The 5,603-nt window shown below is 27.9% G+C and overlaps 1 long non-coding RNA gene across 1 annotated transcript; it reads left to right on the forward strand.

Annotated features, from left to right (window-relative positions):
• The first annotated feature begins 1,167 nt into the window (after positions 1 to 1,167).
• On the forward strand, positions 1,168 to 2,414 carry LOC108905750. Its single transcript, XR_001964276.2, has 3 exons — positions 1,168 to 1,423; positions 1,510 to 1,956; positions 2,016 to 2,414. It is a non-coding gene; the product is annotated as an uncharacterized LOC108905750 (long non-coding RNA).
• The last annotated feature ends 3,189 nt before the right edge of the window (positions 2,415 to 5,603 follow it).

The following is a 5,603-nucleotide window of genomic DNA, read 5'->3' on the forward strand; positions in this document are numbered from 1 at the left end:
TTAATATCNACAAAATGAATTAATTAGGTAATAAGTATACCTTCTATAGAAAAAATGTTTTGTAAATATGTTATGTTATAGGACTACCTTTGCGCCGAACAGACAACGTCGACAGAAGCAAAATTCTCAAAAATAATTACAATTAATATCTTTTGGTTTATTAAGATTTTTTAGTAATGTATTTTTAAAAATAGGTATTTCCTAGGTTAGGAAAAACATACCACTTATGGTATGTTTTTTAGAGGTATCGCCCTTACTACATATTAGGTAAATCTATCAACCCTTAGATTATCGTTTTACATATATCATTGAATTCATAATGAAACTATTATAAAATCTGTACAAAATCTAGGTTTTCCTATTTAAAAAATCATAACTTTGATAGGTAAAAATTTTCTGGAACATCCTACATATTAGATGATGATGATTTTTTTAAATGTACACTCCAAGGACCTACACTTAACCCTTTTTTAAATCATTTTTTTGTACTTGTATATTATTATTTTTGTTGTGGAAAAAATAAATTTATTTAAAATGTAACAATTTATTCCTCCTGCATCCCAGTACCTATTTTCTTAACATTAATCATCATAGTTGTATAAAAATATATATTTAGTAATTTTTGTTAATTTCATTTAATACCTAAATATTCATTCAACGCATTCATTCGATAAACAGATTAAAGACTAAAATTGTATTGATTTATTGGGTACTTTTATTATTGCGTATACATATTTAATTATTCTTGGTTAAATGCTCACTTAAAAATAACAAATACTTTTTGATTAGCTACTACAAAAACCACTAAAGCAGCTTAATTTGAAAAAAGACGATGTATCACCGTACATTTTAAATGTGGTGCATCTGAAAGTGTACTGATGGTGACGTCACGGCTGCGATCGCCGGCTAACAAAATGTGCGAAATAAGCTATCCTCTTATATACAATTCTTGGCTAATAGCAACTTTGAGTTACTCTGAACTGATATTACTTGCTAATAGGTACTATTTTTGCCAAAACGAAAGCCCCTCTGAAGTACGACTGGACTTCAATTTCACATTTTGGATTTCAATTGAAGAATTATCTTCAGAGGTACTTATGAATTAACTCTGAAGCTCTGAAGTATTTGAAAGGAAAAGTGCTAAAATGGTTAAACTGAGCCCTTTTCTTTTACTCATGATTTCGGAATCATAACGTGTTAGGATCCGATGGAAACCAATCAGATTGCTAGATTTCGGATTGTAACGCGTTATGATTCCGAAATCATGAGTAAAAGAAAACAGCTCTGGTTCCATTCCATACGTTTTGTGCTTGTAACTTTCAGTCGAAGATAACCCAAAAACAAAGAAAAAAAGAAGGGTTATAAACCCATGTTTGTATTAAAAGAGTAAAACCAAACATATTATTAACGTCAAAAGGAAAAGGTAATCAACAGTATGGTATTTTGTGAATATCTCATAGAATAAAAGAAGGTGCAAAAATTATTGAACTAATTATAAATTATTTTTAGGAATTAATTACCTACCTAATATGAATTAGTGGAAATTTAAATGAAATGAAGAATGAAGCGTTTCATATGAATATAAATAATTTGTGATAATTAAAAAAACAACTTCAGTAAGTTGTTACTACGTAGCTATTATTTTAAGAAAGATATGAGTTAGTTGGAAAAGTACAGTGCTGTTTAACTAAATGGATATACCTCTACCCCTTTGTATTATTTGTATAACTTATGCGATGAATAGACTTTAGTGTGAAGACTATATATAAAAAAACATCTATAATCTATCCAGTGATAATATTTCTCAAAATTGGCTGGCTTGGTTCCTGCTTGAGTGTTTATAACTGAAGCAAATAAACTGGAAGACATATGATATACAGGGCGATCTATCGAACACCATGTAAAAGCATCGTCACAAACCAAAGAAATGGATACGTAGAAGGTGGCAGGCAGAAGGTGGTTCAGTTATAAAGTACCATGTGTACAAACTTTTCATAACAGCCTTTATGTTTCAGGTTCACTAAATTGCAGTAACATGAATAAACCCTGCAAATCTAGTGTACATTTTGTAGTCACTATCTATAATTATTTATATTAATAATATGATAACGTTTCCTAAATAATATGGGCGAGACTGGATAACCTATAAAGGGGGTGGGGAAATAATTGGAATATGTGTAGCTTATAGCTCTCAAACACAGGAAAATTATATTTTTCCATAACTCCTTACAGCCCCTCGAAGTTTCCCAAGGAATATGAAACAGTGACTGTAATTTGAAAATGAAAAAAGCTATTATAGTCAAATTTTACACAAATCTGTAACTAATACATGTACAACCTCTCAATTTTTAAAAATGTATGTTCTTAGAAGGGGGTTGAAATGAGTTATATTTTGCCAACTTTTTTATTTGATAATAATTGAATATTCGAAAGTACTTGTTAGATAACATTGTTTAATTAAGAAACTCTCACATTTTTACCTGAAAATGAATCGTTTATTAAGGAGAAAAATAAATTTATTAAGTACGATTTGAAATACAATGTTTTTCTAAAAAGTTCTAGAAATTCAGTCATAGATTTAAAATTTTTTGAGATCATAGCATATAATAAATTTGAAATTTTCTCAGTAGTGTTGTAATTTTGTGGCTCTTTATGAATCCTATTTGTATTGCAAAGAAAAAAATATGTTCAATTTTATTTATAAAGTGAGTAACTTTCAAAGTAATATATTTTCTACTTATAACAAACTTAAATAAAAAATAATTTAGTNGTTCACTAAATTGCAGTAACATGAATAAACCCTGCAAATCTAGTGTACATTTTGTAGTCACTATCTATAATTATTTATATTAATAATATGATAACGTTTCCTAAATAATATGGGCGAGACTGGATAACCTATAAAGGTGGTGCGGAAATAATTGGAATATGTGTAGCTTATAGCTCTCAAACACAGGAAAATTATATTTTTCCATAACTCCTTACAGCCCCTCGAAGTTTCCCAAGGATTATGAAACAGTGACTGTAATTTGAAAATGAAAAAGCTATTATAGTCAAATTTTACACAAATCTGTAACTAATACATGTACAACCTCAACAATTTTTTAAAAATGTATGTTCTTAGAAGGGGGTTGAAATGAGTTATATTTTGCCAACTTTTTTATTTGATAATAATTGAATATTCAAAAGTACTTGTCAGATAACCTTGTTTAATTAAGAAACTCTCACATTTTTACCTGAAAATGAATCGTTTATTAAGGAGAAAAATAAATTTATTAAGTACGATTTGAAATACAATGTTTCTAAAAAGTTCTAGAAATTCAATCGTAGATTTAGAATTTCTTGAGATCATAGCATATAATAAATTGGAAAATTTCTCAGTAGTGTTGTAATTTTGTGGCTCTTTATGAATGTTCAATTTTATTTATAATGTGAGTAACTTTCAAATTATTATATTTTCTACTTATAACAAACTTAAATAAAAAATAATTTAGTATCAAAAAAATGGAATTTTATGTTCAAGTACGATTTTAAATACAATGTTTCTAAAAAGTTCTAGAAATTCTGTGTCATAGATTTAGAACTTTTTGAAATCATAGCATATAAGTAGGGAAAATTTGTACCACTGAAAGTTATTAAAGATTACTTCGAGTTATTGATATTGCACATACAAAAAAATCTTGTTTTTTTTGTGAAACAAACAATATCGGTTCTTTTCACTGTATGTATTGATAGAGAGACATATTCAGTACATATTTCTTTATTTGGCTATAATACATTCAGAAAAAATGGCTTTTTTTTATCGAACCAAAAAATATATTTGAGATGAAAGCACCATGTACCTACATTATTTATATTGTTGAATTGTAAATGAAAATGTTTGTCATTTTAACTACAAAATATTTTTTTAAATTAGTGTGAGTTGAAATGATATCTTGAAATATTAAATAAAATTGGCATTAATAAATATTTCTGTTAATACATTTATTAATTCAATAAGGTTTTGTAAACCCTACTCAATGACACATAAACATTTTTTGTAGATCCACAGAACCATATTTTTAATATGAGAATAAAATTATTTAGTCAAACATATTATTAAATACGTTTTTCTTATTTCTGTAAATAAGGGGGAAAAAATTGGAGAATGTGTGAAATAGCCCCGATTACTTATGTCTGCAGGTATAAAAAAATGGAAGTGTTGAAGGAAATGGAGATCTAATAAAATAACACCTTGTATGTAATAGTAATTTCATGTTTTCTAATATTTTTTTATTAACTTGTTAATTTCAAAAATTAAAAAAATTTCAGTACCACTGAAAAAATAGTGAAGACTCGATTGTATAAGGTTGCGACAAAAAAAAATGGCCTTTTTTTTATTGACCTAAAAATATGTTTGAGATGAAAGCACCGTGTGTACATTATTTATAGTGTTTGAATTGTAAATGAAAATGTTTGAGACGTTGTTTGAACTATAAATTTTTTTTTTTAATTGGCGAGTTGAAGAAATGTTATCTTGAAATATTAAATAAAATTAGCAACAATAAATATTTGTGTTAATATCTACATACCTTTGTTACAAACTTGTAAAATCCATTTATTAATTTAAAAATAACATTCATCATAGAAGAGTATTAAAGTAATAATATCAATTTATCAAATATAATCTTTATTGGAAAAATTACAGCACTGAGACAGGTTTACTTACATGTTCAGTTACTAAAGAAAATGCAAACAAAATCTTTGAAAACTTTGTCTTAATTTAACACACTTTCATTTCCCCATAAGATTCCCACGTTGCACTCCCCACTTTTTACTTCTTTATCACTAAATACAGGGAGTCCAAGTACTTGGCTAAAATAGCAACATTTAGGGAAGCACTGATTGGGTTCTTGTTATTGTATACCTACAGGAATGGGGTTGAAATTTAACATCTTCAGCTAAACTGCCATCGTTACGTATACTGTAGTCATTAGTGAAAAATTGTTTATCTTGTTAGGTTACAATGTATTTAATGTAACATATACAGGTGAAAAATCATATTTATAAGTTTTTTACTGTTGGCCCAGAATTTTATAACTTCTTTTACAATGTAACTGGGAAGCTTACTTGTTCTTTAATAACTCTGGGTCTAGGGAATGTAGTCTTGAAGTTTTAAATGCCAGTGCCAGTGTTAAATAAAATACTAAAACTCATGTGTATTTGGCCGTGTTATGTAAAATATTAAACATAGTGTCTAACAGCCGGGGCCACGTAATTATATCTTCGAAGAAGGGCCTCTGGAAAGCACACCTCAGACCATATATTTCTTTAAAGAACAGTCAAACTTTTGTTAAGTATATTGATTTGTGTATAAACACATATATATATATATATATATATATTTGTTTATGTGACTGTGAAACACTTCCAGAATATGTAAGATAATAGTATAGTTTACTGTTTTTTTTGTAGTTCCAATTTCCTCCTGTGTCTAGATTATATTGTACTACTAAAAAGTTACTGTGGTAGAGACGATAGAAAATCTTCGACAGTGGTCTTTCACAATTTTATAAGTCGCACTCGCGAAGTTCACTCGGTTTTTAATCACTGTAATAACTGGT

This window comes from Anoplophora glabripennis, unplaced genomic scaffold (genome assembly GCF_000390285.2).
Source record: "Anoplophora glabripennis isolate ALB-LARVAE unplaced genomic scaffold, Agla_2.0 scaffold181, whole genome shotgun sequence".
NCBI lineage: Eukaryota > Metazoa > Arthropoda > Insecta > Coleoptera > Cerambycidae > Anoplophora > Anoplophora glabripennis.